Source organism: Halictus rubicundus, chromosome 5 (assembly GCF_050948215.1).
Source record: "Halictus rubicundus isolate RS-2024b chromosome 5, iyHalRubi1_principal, whole genome shotgun sequence".
In the NCBI taxonomy this organism is placed as follows: domain Eukaryota; kingdom Metazoa; phylum Arthropoda; class Insecta; order Hymenoptera; family Halictidae; genus Halictus; species Halictus rubicundus.
Genome location: NC_135153.1, coordinates 6384745 through 6401031, shown reverse-complemented (window position 1 = coordinate 6401031; position 16287 = coordinate 6384745). Strand labels below are relative to the sequence as shown.

Here is a 16287-nt window from a genome sequence, read left to right as displayed (position 1 = left end):
TACTCGCGGACGGCTTTTGGGACGAAGGGTGGCGAAGGTGACGGGATCGGATTGGCTAAAGTCTCCGGTAGTGAGGAAATTATAGTATAGGAATTGTTATTGGAAATTATAGTAGGATGGGTACAATTTTATTCCGATGTAACACGACCATTTTTATTCCGAAATAAGAAAATCACCTCTTCTTCTTCTTCATCCGAAATACGACGAAAGCCGGTCCCGAACCATCGTCTTATATCGAAAGACAACTGTACAGTGATTTCTCTATATGTGTCGCCAAGGCCTGGACGATAAACGTCGCGGAATGATCCCCACTACCGCGGGGCCACGAAACTCGAGAGGCCTCGGTAAACATAACACGGCTCGAGTATGTCTCCTGGACGATACAGGACGCACAGTGGTCCCAATCGATAAATTAGGAGGGAAAAAGTTCAAAATTAAAGGTAACAAGAAACACGTATCAGATAATATTTCATGTACAACACATTCCACAGAGACGCAAAGTAACCTCTGGTATTAGTTTCATTAACAATGAAACAAATGACGAACGCAAATAACGCGTCGCAACGCATAATTGTTTTACGTTACTCGATCGCTTTGTCGCGAAATAGTGTATATGAAAACGTGTGTTCTGATTAGCTGGCATTATAAGTACTTTCATATTCATAATGATATGAATTCCACAGTTGAAGGTAAATATGGAGTGCGAGGGTTAACACAACCATGACTTAAACTTCATTCAATACTCATTAGTCAATTACTGATCAGAAGATATATTTTATCGGTGCGAATCCAACAAGAAACATTTCCAGTTTCCGTAGTTTCGATAGATCGTTTCGCGTTCAGCGATTCTTAATTAGAGGATAAGACGAAAATTCGCGAAATTTAATCGCGAGGGTAATGAGACTTTGAAGAGGGGTACATCTGTTCATTTAACATCCAAGAGAAATCTGTAGGATGAATATTACAACGCAGCGGAGAACTGAATTATGTACCGGCGATTTAAACTAGTCGTACTAATTAAAACGATTTAATACCGAATGTACAAGATTAAATAAAATTAAATGAACCCTTTTCTACAGATTAATTCTTAATTATAAATTGCTGCGTCTAGACGATACCATGGGAAATGGTATTGTGCTATACAGGGTCTCTACAGAGTGTCCACAGAGTGTCTGCAGTCTAATTATCGCACTGAAAAATTATACAATCGATAAATTAAATTCTATGTAATTAAACTGTTATTTCAAATACAGTTGCGACATTACACTCGACATTATTCAAATAAAATTATGACAGCACATTTAACAAACCACGCTTCATTGCCTCGTAATAATGTATTCTCCCTTTCCATTGCATGGATATCGAACAAGAATCTGCGTTAATAATATGAAATTATTTTTCTCTTCGGTTGTCGATGAGTCATAATTTAATCCCGATATATATTCAGCGGAACAAAATTAAATAATGCTCGGCCGTATTATGCAAAATTAAAAGCCCTACTCCGCGATTGCTATCGAACTGTCCGACTGTATTTTTAATCATGATTTCCCCTAGCCTGTTCGGCTTTTCGAATGGAAGCTTCGAAAATCGCCTCTGTCAGCCATTCGTGACACCTATTATGCTGATCCGGCTAGATATTCAACTCGGAAAATTTATTCATAAATTCCATTTCGGTCTTGAATCTCATTAAGGAACCCAATTACAATGGAAAATTAAATCGCCGGCTGTTGATCAGCGATGAACGAACAGTTTATATGGTAAGGGACCCAATCACTGTGAGGGTACCAATTACTGCGCCTATATTAATTATGCTTATTTTTAAAGCATAATGAATATTAAAAAAGAGATAAATAACGTAACTTTTTGAATTCCTCGCATTAAAACTTCGATTTTTGGCATTTTCTCGCCAAGATCTACAGGATTATATTTCAAAAAGGTATACATTTTTTGGTCCCAGAAAGTGAAGATCAGCCAAAATGAATACAATTAATATAGGCATAGTAATTGGTACCTCCAGAGTAATTGTGTCCCTTACCCTGTACAGAGATCATTGTTGCCATGCTTAGACCGTGCTGGTGCGGCTTTCATTTTTATCAGGGTACAGTAAATGGAAATGTCTTCTCGTTTAGGCGACGCTGCGTCGTTTATGAAAACGTTTACCATCAAATTTCGCTCATTTTCAGAGATATCTTGCGACGGGTTTTCGCTTCGAGCGAACTTTACTTTCCCACGGATCGTCGCGTCCATTTATTCAAATTATCGGACGTGTTACCACAATCTCGACCATTTATTCTGAAAATATTTGTTGGGCAGATGCTGCGGATACCGAAAGGACGGATAAGAAAGCTCGGATTGAAATAAATTGTGCTCCGCGGTTTCGTCGATTTAAAACTATTTTTCTGCGGTGGACGTGGTAAGTGCTAAAAGAATGAGTGCGAAAGAAGAAATTGTCGATTTCATATTTCAAATCGACAAAAACTGGATCTACAATTTATTTTTAAAACTATTTTTCTGCTGTAGACGCGCTAACTGCTAGAAGATCGAATGCAAGAGAAAAAATTCAAAACTCCATATTTCAAACCGATAGAAATTGAATCCACGATATCGTCGATTTATTTTCAATACTATTTTCGCTCCATAGATATACGAAATATTAGAGAATTAAATACAAATTTTTACTGTCGGTAGTAAATATAAAAAGAATAAATGCAAAAAAAGAAAATTAAAGATTTCACATTGAGACAAATTGAATCCAGCATGCATTTCTTTTGAAAAGTATTTGTATTCTGTAGGCATAACTTTTCAGAGGATAAACTCGAAAAAGTGAATATAAACATTCACATTTAGCAGTAAATATTGAAGCAAATAGAAAAATGTCAATATTTATTTTTTGTAGTAAATGTGAAAAAAACCAAAACGTTTAACATTTATTTTTGGTGGTAGATATTAAAAAGAAATAAATGCAGAATATGAATATATAGTTTACTTTACACAAGTGTACAATTAATGGATTATATAAAAATTGCATTGTTTGTACATAACCCCTGTACCTAAATAACTATAAAACATGCAATGGAAAAATTGTTCTTCTAATCAGAAGTATCAAATTAAGGGTAAATAAGTGATTCCAAATTTGTTAAAGACCAAGAAAAATTGAGAAAAATGAATAGATTATTATGTTCCTCAACAAATACAATTACGGAGATTGCACAACAATCGCAAAGATCACTATGAAACATTTCCAAAATTCCACCGACCGGGAAACAATGAAAAAACCCTGTAAAGTATCACCGAAATAACAAACACGCGAAAGCGACAGGTAAAATTGACAAAACCGTAGGAACTGCGAAAAACCGGGAAAACTATGAAACCAACGAAGCAGTTCGATGGATCCACTATGCAACGAACCTAATCCGCGTATACATACGCGTCCTGTGCATGAAACCAGCCGAAATCAGAAATTCCAAGCGAACCGTGACCCGATTCACAGGTTCTTCGCCGGCAAACGAGGATCGTAATTAAGAGAGGTATAATTCGATAACAAAGGTTCGTTAATTATCCCGGATCGTACATCAAAACACGCAGATTCTGCTTTAAACTAAATAAAACGAATAGATCAGGATAACGTGACGTACAGCAAACGAACCTAACCCTTCGTATGCTATCCCGGAGTCATTCGTGACCCGTGAGGATAAGCTTGAGCGCGACCGTCGATACGTACACTTTTATTCCGATATAAGACGATGCTCTTTTATTTCGATATAAGAAAATCGCCTCTTCATCCGAAATACGACGAAAGCCGGTCCCGAGCCATCGCCTTATATCGAAAGATAACTGTACAGTGATTTCTCAATATATGTCGCCAAGGCCTGGATGATAAACGTCGCAGAATTATCCCCACTACCGCGGAGTATAATTGCGAAAGCTGTGCAATCGGGTGATCAGGTTCTGCGAGATCGAAACCGCTCGATTCCCATTCGGTTGGCGAATCGGTTCCCGGGAGCGGACCGAGACGATTCAATTTAAATTCATTGAAAAATGTAACGCGACAGAAAAATGGCGACCTTGGGGCCTTCCTTCCTTCCTTTCGTTCCCGTGTGGAATGCTCGATGGTCCGTGCAATACTTCTAGCGAACAGTGAGTCGTTTCTATAAAATAGGTGGAATTAATTCAAAACCATTTTGAAGAAATTGAATTAGAATGAAATAATAAATTAATTCGTGAATTAACAGGTTAGCTTAATGGCACAGTAATTGCGACAAGTATCCGATGTCCTTGAGAGACATTAATTGCATAAAAGTTTCAATTCCTTAGATAGAAATTTTCAAGAAATTGAATTAAAATCAAATAATAAATTAATACATGAATTAACAAGTTAGCTTAATGGCACAGTAACTGGGACAAGTATCCTATATCCTTAAGAGACACTAATTGCAGCAATGTTAATTAAAATGAAATAATAAATTAATACATGAATTAACAAGTTAACTTAACGGCACAGTAACTGGAACAAGTGTCCTATATCCTTAACAGACAATTTCAGCAAAGTTTAATTTCCTCAGATTGAAACATCCCCTATGACGGTAGCTTTATGATTGAAGCATCCCCTATGAGGGTAGTTTCTCATTCCAGCAAATAATCAATAGCAGAATCAGGTTTCGCGACCCCCAAAAAAACTCTAAAATTGTTCCGTTCGTTAATTAATAGTGTATACCGGTGCGGCGTCGGGCAGAAATGGCGGCTCGACCCGTTAAATGCGCGGCTGCTCGTTAAAGGGAAAAATGTCGCGCGCGAGCTAAATTTTCATTAAGATCGTATCCTCCGTGTATTTTCCGAGGATATTGGAGCGGAGTCGGCGCACCTGGTGCAGCAATTAAAAAAAAAAAGAAATCGTGTCGTGACGGGAGCCGCGAGGCTTTCTAGAGCGGAATCCGCGTTGTTTCGCGTACGCGCGCGGATTCCGCACAGCCGAAAGATAACGACTGCGATGGAAATTTATTTCGAACACGCGTCAAGAGCTTGCACGGGCTGCGAACGCCCCAATGGGAACGCCTGAACACAATTATGGCAATACTCACGCCGCCCAATGCGAAATTTTGATGAATGCAAACGCTCAAACTTTTCCTGCAACGAAACACTTCATAAATCTCGAAATTTTAACTGGGAACTTTTTGCTTATTTTTTACGTGGATATTAATAATTAGACTGCGGATTTTTATGCAAAAATTGTCCCCGAGGTACAGGAACTACGTAGATATTCAGTTCTTCTCGTAATAATTTTAACGAGTCAAGAGCAACAGCATTTTTGTATAAAGTGCATTTTTTGATTTTGAAATTATTTGCTATCCCTTTTGCAATATTTTATATTGCTACCCCTTTGTATATTTTTCTTTCAATATTTATTTCCAGAAAAAATTCCAAAACATCTTGACATAGTTAGTGGTCTTCTTTTTCATTGATATTTTATTCGACGTATTTCATTGACAAAGTATGTTATGTCATGCGTTGAAGTGGGGCGAAAGAAAAAGCTTTCGATGGTTGTTCGTGAAATGTTTAGGAAAGTGATAATTTACAATGGAGATTCTGTGTAAACGAGCCTCCACACAAAACCGAAACGATGCCGGAGAAATCTGAATGAACAAAAAATAGCATGAATATGTAACATTTCGCGATTTATTGAGAAAAATCGATCGACCCTGCTGAATTCTTTATTCCTCACTTTCTGTTCCAATTAAATTGCTCTCGTCTCTGATTAGAGGATTTATATTTTACGTTTCCATATCGAACTCTCGGTCGTTCTTCACTGTATTATTCTCAGGGATCGTAAAAATATTCTATTAAAGCTGGACGGATTTCATGTTTCAATGTTTCAATACATCGAGAATTCTATTGCCTCTAAACTCCTTGTCAAACCATTTTATCGAGACAATTGATAAAATTTAACGAGGCTGTAGTTAATTTTAAATAGACGACATATAAAATAGAGAAGAGCATATTTGTGTTTGCTGTAAATCCACTATAAAATAGAGACGATATATTCGGATTGTAAGCTAAAAATTTCTGAAATGTGAAACAAATTAAAAAATTTAGATTGAATGAGGAATATAAAATCAAATTTTTGTACTTGCTACAAATTAATACAATTCCATAAAATTGCACACCTTAAGTTTTTTAATTTCAGAAAAATATGGAAAAGTTGACTTAAAAGTAAACTCAACCCAAATTAAAAATAATAAAAGCTTTTGTGCTTGCAACAAAGTAATAAAATTCTAAAATGCGAAGACTATAATTCTTACAACTTAAGAAAAACTTAACGCAAAAGCATAGAGCAAAGTGCACGTGCTACACAATTATAGCAATTATATTCAATAATAAAATTCTATAAAATGCAGATCACACATTCTTCGAAATCGAAAGAGAGCATGGGAGTGTTATGCTAAAAGTTTGCAAAGCGGAGGACAGCTTTCTCACAAATGTCTATGCAACACTATAAAATACAGTGTATATGTGTGGGATTGAAAACTAATGTGTTCCGAATGGAGAAAATACTTTGCAGGCAACGCAAATCCCAGGGGGGGGGGGATTCAATAACAGTATCTTGGCGTATGCGAAACTACTTCCTTTACTACTGGGAACCTATAAAGCCAGACAAATGGTCGAGCCGCACTACTGGCACGTAATGTATGAACTAGAAGTTTCGTTCCCGAACCGCCGTGCAGGCTAACGAGGAGAGCTGCCCAAGTGTTACGCCGATTTTTAATGAGACGTTGGCAGATTGCAGTGCTCGCCATGTTGAGAACTCTAGTACTCCCGTTTTTCGGGTGCCAATGATTCCCAAGATGTTCGAAGAAGTTAATATCGCATACGCCGTTGCACCTGAAACGTGGCAAAAATGCCTCCAACTTAACCTCAATTCATTACCTCTTCTCAACTCTTTATTACCTTTTTATCTACATTCCCTCCTATCATTTTTCCAGTAAAGGTAAAGGAGGTTATATTAATTTTGGTCATGTTGTTACTTAATGGTATGTATAGTTTATTTTAAGTAAATATTTTTAAGTATATATAATATATTTTTATATTCGTCTTATTTCATATTTTAAGACAGACATTTTTAACATTCCATGGCAGCCATTGCTAAATCAGTTGCAGTTCCTGAAAACGAAAATGAAAGTCGGTTGGCTTCCTATGTATTATTATTTTCAATTACTTTAATATTAATATTCATGCTTTCGTTGAATATCCTTCCTACGAGTAATCTCTAAAATTTTCTGAACGACCTAATATTTTATTCCAGATCACTGGTCGCCACGCCGCGCCGGCGAGTCCGATTGGTCAGTCGGAAAAATAAAAAAATGGACTGGAAGAGCTTCGAATTGGGTTCGGTCGTTAGCGTGTATTGATATTGCTACGGTGCTTCATGGCCCGGAGCACTTCTCTGTATTTTCCGGCGAAGTACACTTCCCGTTCGGTTACGACTTTTGCTTCGTTGTAGAGCAGAGGATGTCGTGTCCTCTCGTCGTTTGGTGTTCTGCAACAGCTGATTCCGTGTTACACCACCTGGCGCATCGGCCGTATTCCTCGAGCCCGTGTGCTTCGCGGTGACAAACACACCTCGTACATTTCTTAACGTTTTACCCGCCAGGCGGTTGCAATGGTTTCACGAATTAAGGTTAAAAGCTGAGGACTTCTTAATCCACTTTCGATACCGACGGCTATTTATTTAATCGATTCACCAGTAACACAGACACAATCCGATTGTTCCTTACCGAGTTGTTATTATAGAGGATAGAGTGCTCCATTTTAATAAAGCGCTGTGACTTAGGAGAGAATATTAACTATTTCAAGATGGACGATTTATTAACCCCGCTATATTTAATCGATCTGAGAAAGATGGACGATTTCTTCGTTTTATATTAACCTACTGTAATTAATCAATCTGAGAATGGTGCAATCTAACTGTTTCTTTTGGAGTTGCCATTTTGAAGAATATTATTGTGCGCCATTTTAATGAAGCAGAGTGTCTTAAAAAAGAATATTATCTACTTCAAGGTGAACGATTTATTAACCCCGCTATATTTAATCGATCTGAGAAAGATGGACGATTCCTTCGTTTTATATTAACCTACTGTAATTAATCAATCCGGGAATGGTGCAATCTAACTGTTTCTTTTGGAGTTGCCATTTTGAAGAATATTATTGTGCGCCATTTTAATGAAGCAGAGTGTCTTAAAAAAGAATATTATCTACTTCAAGATGAACGATTTATTAACCCCGCTATATTTAATCGATCTGAGAAAGATGGACGATTCCTTCGTTTTATATTAACCTACTGTAATTAATCAATCCGGGAATGGTGCAATCTAACTGTTTCTTTTGGAGTTGCCATTTTGAAGAATATTATTGTGCGCCATTTTAATGAAGCAGAGTGTCTTAAAAAAGAATATTATCTACTTCAAGATGAACGATTTATTAACCCCGCTATATTTAATCGATCTGAGAAAGATGGACGATTCCTTCGTTTTATATTAACCTACTGTAATTAATCAATCCGGGAATGGTGCAATCTAACTGTTTCTTTTGGAGTTGCCATTTTGAAGAATATGTATAATAAAGATCTCTGAATTTCAGATTAATCGACTATACTTAATCGATCTGGAAATAGTGCAATCTACTTTCATTCAGAGTTGCTATTTTATAAAATGTTATTGTGCTCCACTTGAACAAGGTACAGGCGTTTAAAAAAGAATATTAATCATTTCGAGTTGGTTGTTTCTGAAAACTGCAACTGGGTGTACGATGGTATCAACTAATGAAGAACTGAGTGCAAATATAAAGGCTAGAATAATTCAGACGATTTTATACCATCTTGTCCAATCAGGTCTCGTGTCCAACGTACAGTTTTACGTCCTCACACATAAACCAGCCCCTTCTCTTAAATATTAAAGTACTAGGAGAAAGTAGTATCGTAGCAAGCGAATCATTTTTATGACTCTCTTCGCGAACAGTAATTTTGCAGGGTACTGGTATGGTGTACATAAAGATGGAAACAGTTAAGTAAAAGTTCACCATAGAAACATCGACTGTAGACTAATCAAGTTCAAGGAGTCCAGACTTAATTAAATCAGACTGCAAGTAGCAGGAGCTACAATTAATTTCTTCTATTTTCACAAGTTACGAATAATGTACTATAGTTCTTAAAATCCGATATTGTCACTATTTTGTGTTCCACTTATTAATTTTTATCATAAATTCTCAACATCCGCAGTCTAATAATTACACATTTGTTCAAGTACTAATTAAACACAAAAACACATTGTTTCATTCAATAATAAAATAACTTCTCCAATCCATAGTTACCTAGCTAAAAACTAGAGTAAGGGACCCAACTACTTATTTAGGCTGAACTTTACTTTGTGGGACCAAAAATTTATAACATTTTTTAATATAATCCTGTAGATTTTGACGAGGAAATTCCAAAAATCGAAGTTCTAACGCGAGGAATTCAAAAGTTATGTTATATATCTCTTTTGTATTATTCGTTATGCTTTAAAAATCAGTATAATTAATAAAAGCACAGTGATTGGAACCCCCACAGTAATCGGGTCCCTTACACCATAACACGGCAGAAAAGATGTTAAAAGACAACTGTTTGCAATCGCCGGAACCATAAACTCAGCTGAAACATTTAAACACGTTCCCGACTTGACAAGTTTACTGCAGTCCGCTCAGGGATCATTAACACGTCCGCCGACAGAGCATTCTTTCCGCAACAGTCTTCGCGCAGTTACAATATTTCGGTGAGCGCGGCGCATCCTCACTTTGGAACATTAAAAAACCATAAAAAAGAAGTCTCCATTAACTTCCTGGATGTTGCACTACGCGTCGCAGCGTTGAACACAGACGCGTGTAAAATTAATTGAATTCTCCTCGCGTGAAATGCGAAACGACTTTAACAGTACGTGCAGAAGAAAATAGCCAGACGCATGGAGAGTGCCATCTTGTTGACGACATTCTTGCAAATCAGTCGCAACTAATGCAAGATTTTCGTGGATCGTCCGTGGACATTTCATGCATTTAATAATAAAAAATTATGATAAACATAGATGAGTGCAATACGAACTGCGAAAACATCAGATGAATTTAACCCTTATTAACACTCGGACTCCTGCAAATACTATGTCAGAGTCATTTCTGACCCACCCCGACATTTCACTGATACAGTTTTATACCGATATAAGACGACGACTCGGGACCGGCTTTCGTTGTATTTCGGATGAGGGTACCTGCAAATATTTTGGATCTCTAGTTATAATGCTCTTTATAAGTATAGTTATTACATTTGCGCCAGATTTAAGAGCAAAAGTAGTACCAAAATGGAACCAAAAATGAGTAAAACATAAAATGGAAGAAATTGGAAATGGAAGAGATTCGGTTGAAATTAATGTTGTTGTTATGTACAATCAATTCAAATTGTTAAGAGAAGAAATCAATTTTTATTTTGCATAAAGACCGACAGTCCAGATATCCAAATTTTCTAGAAAATAAACAAGAAATTGTTTTGCCTTGGTTGTAAAGACTTTATTTAAGCAACAATTGGATGAAAAAAATAGCTATTGGCCGAAATTAAGTGTCCGACTGTGAAGCACTGCAGCAAAAGGTTTCGAGCAGCAGCGGCGGAACAAAATGGTCCCGTTACGTCACTGCTGTTTGTTCGACTGACAAGTTGCGAGGTGGACGGTGCCAAAGTGAGTTAGTGAGATGGCCTATAGCCGATGGCCTATTCACTCCAAATTTCTCCAATTTCTCTTTCACTTTATTATTCATTTATTTAATTTCCTGTAAACATAATTATAAAAAATAAATTTATTTATTTCTCATTTATTTTATTATTTACAATCATAATCATAAAAAATAAATTTATCTATTTTTCATTTAGTCAATTATTTGTAATCATAATTATAAAACATAAATTTATTTATTTTTCATTTATTTTATTATTTATAAAAAAATGAAAAAAGGGGTGGGTGATGTTATAAGAATTGTAACCCTGATGGGAACAAGTAAAGTATCTACCTATTATTTATAATCATAATTATAACAAATTTCTTTACTTATTTTTTATTTATTTTATTATAAAAATAAAATTTGTTGGAGAACTCTGTTCGTTCCGGAATCTTCCCGCGACGAAAACAAACGACGTATGAAAGCAGTGATGACATTTCGATGAAACAAAGAAATACAGTGAATTCTCGATATATGTCAACAACACGGGTCTTGCCAGGGACATATATCGTCTAGGAGACACACCCGAGCCATATTATGTTTACACTCCACGGCGTGTAAGGTCTCTCGAGATTCGTGGCCCCTCACGGGGTATACCCGGCGGTGGTGTGGGAATAATTTTGCGACGTTTATCGTCCAGGCCTTGGCGACATATATAGAAAAATCACTGTAATTCTTTTTCACGTTAGAAAATTCGTTTCGGCAGAGGCTAATTGATTCGATGAAGAGGCTAACTGGCGTTCAAAATCAGCGCGGCAACGCTCCAGAAACTTTCCACGGAAGACTAATAATGGCGTTGCTCGCATTGTGCTGGCATTATTATGCGAACGCAGGATCAAACTGGGGCGTGTTTCATCCTATTTCCACAGGATCCCCGGACACCTGCGCTTCCGCGCGCCGAGTATCGACGATTCCTCGGCCGAGATAGACGCCCGACAATTTTTCGTCTTCGTTCGGCCTGTCGGACCGGCGCACAGTGGTCTAAAACGCGAAATTTAGTGACATTTTGCCAAAAAATCAACTGTCTCATATTAACTTATGTTGAATGTTTATTGCTTTCGAAATATCCATCAACCTTGAAAATGAAAAAATTAATAAAATTTAATAAGTACTGTTACTGTAATAACGGTTAAACTTTTGCTTGCTTTTCTTACTTGAGATGCCCTGACGATCCTTTTTAATATTTTTCTTCCAATTTTGTTTTAAATGAAAGATTTCTCTTTAAGCTGTACATTACCATTGTCGATTAAAAATTACTATTCATAATGTATTAAACATGTTATGCCAGATACAATGTAGAAAATTTTCAAAATTCTTCAGACTTCGCAAGGAATATCTTCTGTATCATAGGAGATCATAGAATTTTACAAAATGGAGTATTTTCAGCATACTTTCCTCCACACAATCATGTAAGAATTATTTCCCATCTCGTCCCATATCACAAGTTATTATTGTTTAAAGTCGCCCGCGTCCGTGCGGCTATGCGCATAGGTTCTCGAGTTCTTGGTCGGAACTCTTTGACGACTAAAAAATGCTTTAGGCACTAAACTAAATTTTATTTAAAGAGCGATTTTTCAAAAATTTAGAGGAATAATATATTTACTAAGCTGAATGTGTTTCTAAAAGTTGTTAAATTTGTAAATATACTTAAAAAATAGTTTAAAAGCTATTAAATAAATAAAAAGTATGGTACATTATGCGCCATTAAAAAATATTACTTGTTAATAAAATAAAACTTCGATATCTTTAATAGTTTAGAAGTTATACCAAAATGTCACTGAATTTCACGTTTTAGACCATTGTGCGGCGTAGCCGTCCGCTTTCGTGGACCTCTTCGTGAAGAAGAATAGACGGAAATTTCGGGCGGAAACGCGCAAGAAAGTCCAGAGAGAAGAAGAGAAGTAATCGAAAGCTCGCCGCCGTCGTCGTCCGGTAAATGATCCGTGATTAATGAAGAGGAATGATATCAGCGTTTGTATCGCGAATGATGCTACCGGTGGATGAAAAATGAAACCGAAGGTGATGCCCGGGCGACGGGTGTAATTTTCTCTGAATAATCGATGACGAATGGCGACTATTTATACCGATCTTTATTATTATTTTTATTAGATCGTTCCGCGCCGAGCAATTAATTCTGCGGCTCCGATTAAATGCTCCAGTTCTTTATCATTTTTTTCTGTATTATCGCAACGCGCACGTGACAAGAATATTGTTTTATTTTCTCCCAAGTTTCCTCTTATTACCATTTTTGCCATTTGTAACAAATGAGCGGTTCTACTGTACACACTATTTTCATTGTCACTGCTTTAATATTTTGTTTATCGAAAACCTATGAGCAGACTGATGAATTACCACATTGATAAGAAGCTTTGAAAATCAAATATTTATAATCGACAGCTTTTTTAATTTTCCAGTATATTTAACACTGAAATTTATTGCAATATTTATAAAGTTTTTAATACATTGAAAGCCTCTGGCGTCCAAGCACTTGTGTTATCGACTGTAACATGAATAAGAAACGCTGAACCATCAATTATAAAACAATAGGACACGACATCTATATTATCACTAGACAGTAACGAAATTATTGAAAAATCCAGAAACTATCTGAACATTTAAAACCAAAATTAGGAGTAATATTTTTAATTTAATCTAGTTTCTTGATAATAAATTTTGCGTTCTATATTTTCCTTTGCTACTATTATTATGGGACAAATTAAATTCATCAACTGCTGCTATTACTATGGCACAGAGGGAGTAATACATTATTTCCAGCATATTAACTTTTAGCACTCGTACAGCGACTATAAGGCGTCACTAAAAATTGCTATATCATTATTCAAAATATTTTTGACATTATTAAATTTGTTTTTATTTAACCCTTAGCACTCGAATGGTGACTGTAAGGCGCCACTAAAAATTTCTGTATCATTATTCAAAATATTTTTTACATTATTAAATTTGTTTGTATTTAATAAATTACTAAACATTTCAGTATTGTACGAGTAAATTGCACCATTTTCGTATATATGACATGAAAAAAAAAATACATAGAAGGGAAATTATTCTAGGTCGGAAGAAATGTTTCGTTTTGGAGTTAAAATAGCTTCGAGTGCAAAGGGTTAATAAATTACTAAACATTTCAATAGAAAATCTTTAATTTTCATTTTCAACAGAAAAAAATATATAGAAGGGAAATATTTTAGATCGGAAGAAATATTTCGTTTTGGAGTTAAAATAACTTCGAATGCAAGGGGTTTGAGCGAATTAACCCCCTCCACTGCGATTTATTTTACGGTTTCAGTGATCAGAACTTTTTTGTAATTCGTAATTTCCTAAAAAACGGAAAAAATTTATATCTACTGTATGCCTATATGTTCTTCAATAGCTGTACATTAACAACGCCAAAATAGGATCTTGTTCCAGTTGAAAGGAAATTAATCACGTACTAATTAGACTCTCTCATATTTATTAGAGTCTGTTCAGAATCTTCATCACAAGTATGACCCAATATTGCAGGGCAAGGGTTTAATGGAGAGAACTTTCCATTGAACTCCTGTACGTTTCAATTAACGCAGAAAATAATTTCGCAGAAACTGCTAACTTAGGGTAATGTATTATTCACGAGAAAACTGCAAACATCGCAAGCTACATCGAACGGTCAATCTGAAAGGCAATTGATAACCCAGCCACCGAATCCAATTAAACGTAATGAATGTTTACCTGAGGGTTCCACAGGTGTGGTGGTTCCGGGTATGGTTGCACGGTTTGCGCCGTCGGACTGTCATCCGCGTCACGAAAATCTTTACCGTCTTGCACGATTTCCGCGAGATTCGACACCACAGTTATCCCCGGCACTCAAAACGGTACATCCTCCATAAATTTCAATCGATACCAAACTCAAAAAGACAAAAAAAAGAAAAAAGAGAAACTATCTGTTCGAGGAAGCAGTCGATCGAACGAGATTCCCGATAAAACCGTTTCAACTTCGCCGACTCTTATTGTCGATAATTAATTCCGCGGACTGCCGATAGATACCAACTTGACCGTGGGTATCCGTTCATCCGCGGTTTTTGCCTTCGAATTTCCTGCGGGGAGCTCATCGCTCACCCCATCCCCTCGTTCCTTCGTCACCGAAAAACATCGAACCTCACTTAACACGAAGCAGTTCCGATAAAATCCTCCGCGCGAGGGTAGCTCGTCCACGAGGACACGGCGGACGTATCTGCACCCGTAACATCCGCAGTTACACTATTCCCAATCCGTCAAGCACTCGACACGCGTTCAACGTCCAGCGGAAGACTAGGTTTCGTCGAGGTCCTCGATCTAGGTCCAACCGAGTTGGAGAGTAGCATCCACCGTGGGAAAAACAAATCCGTTTCCTCGATTTTCAGCGGGGAATCTTTGAAGCGTGCACAGGGTAGTGTGGCGACGTCCTCGGAGGTTCGACTGAAGAGGACCCAGCCGATCGGAGGCCACGGAGGATCTTGGGAGTCCGGCGAAGACGACGCGTCGCGGCGATTCAGGTACGGCAGCAACCGCGATTAAAGTCCATCAGCCCGAAGCGTAGCCCGACAGGCACTCGGAAATTCGCCTATTCTCTGCGGACAGCTAAACTGTGCCACGTATCCCGGGGACCACCTCGCGCCACCCCCTCGGGGAGAGCACTTCGCCGAAATCTTCGGGAAGTCAGAGTCGATTGGTCGGGGGATCAGGAGTCATCGGAGCACGACTATCAATCAGCTGGCTGGATGAATCGAGGGGGTGGACACGTGGGGGAGGGAGGATGGAGGGCAACGATCAGCGGACTTCAGGATGATCGCCGCCAGGAGCCACGTGCCGCACGACGACTAAGTGTGTAGAGACTTGTGTTACGGATCGATTCGTTGCGAACAGAAGCCCGCCCCCCGGGGTTGTCCGAAAGAGCCCGCGAACCGTCGAGAGAACCGAGCAGAAACGAGTTTCGAATGATTTTGCGATCAACCAGGGATTTTTTCTTTTTTTTTTTTCGTTTGTCTTCTGTTTACATCGCGAACGGAAACGCGAGATCGTGATCGCACGGGGGCTGACACGGGCCTCCCCTGTCGTCGTGCGAACCGCTTGCGAGGCCGCAGTGAACTGTGGTCAGAACTCGCAGCTTTCCCGCTTTCCGCCACCCTCGACCGCCCTGGCGGCAGCACCGGGGGCGTCTGCACCTTGGCGTCCCCTGCGCGGACGCCACCCATCGACGCCCACCCGAAGAAGACGGTGGTGACTGGCCTAGCTTTCGGCGCACAGCTCTCCGGGAACCGCGAAAACCTGGCCGAAATTCAACTTTTACTCACAGATTTCGGAAAATTTGCAATTAACCGGGGTTACCTCGAGATCTTTCAGCACAGATCTTCCTTGCTGCTGCCGCGGAATCGGCGCTATATAGGCCAGCGATTGCTGATCGAAGGTAACACTGAAAACTTTTTCTCAGTCGCTCGATAACCACTGAAACACTGTACGCCACTATAGTGG

General features: G+C 38.1%; 1 protein-coding gene across 1 annotated transcript in view; it reads right to left on the bottom strand.

Annotated features, from left to right (window-relative positions):
- LOC143354060 (octopamine receptor beta-1R) overlaps positions 1–15790 on the bottom strand; it is a 103747-nt gene extending 87957 nt beyond the window's left edge. Inside the window, exon 1 of the mRNA XM_076787791.1 lies at positions 14509–15790. The gene's annotated coding sequence lies outside the window, so the exon portion shown is untranslated. The remainder of the gene's footprint in view (positions 1–14508) is intronic.
- Between the last annotated feature and the right edge of the window lie 497 nt (positions 15791–16287).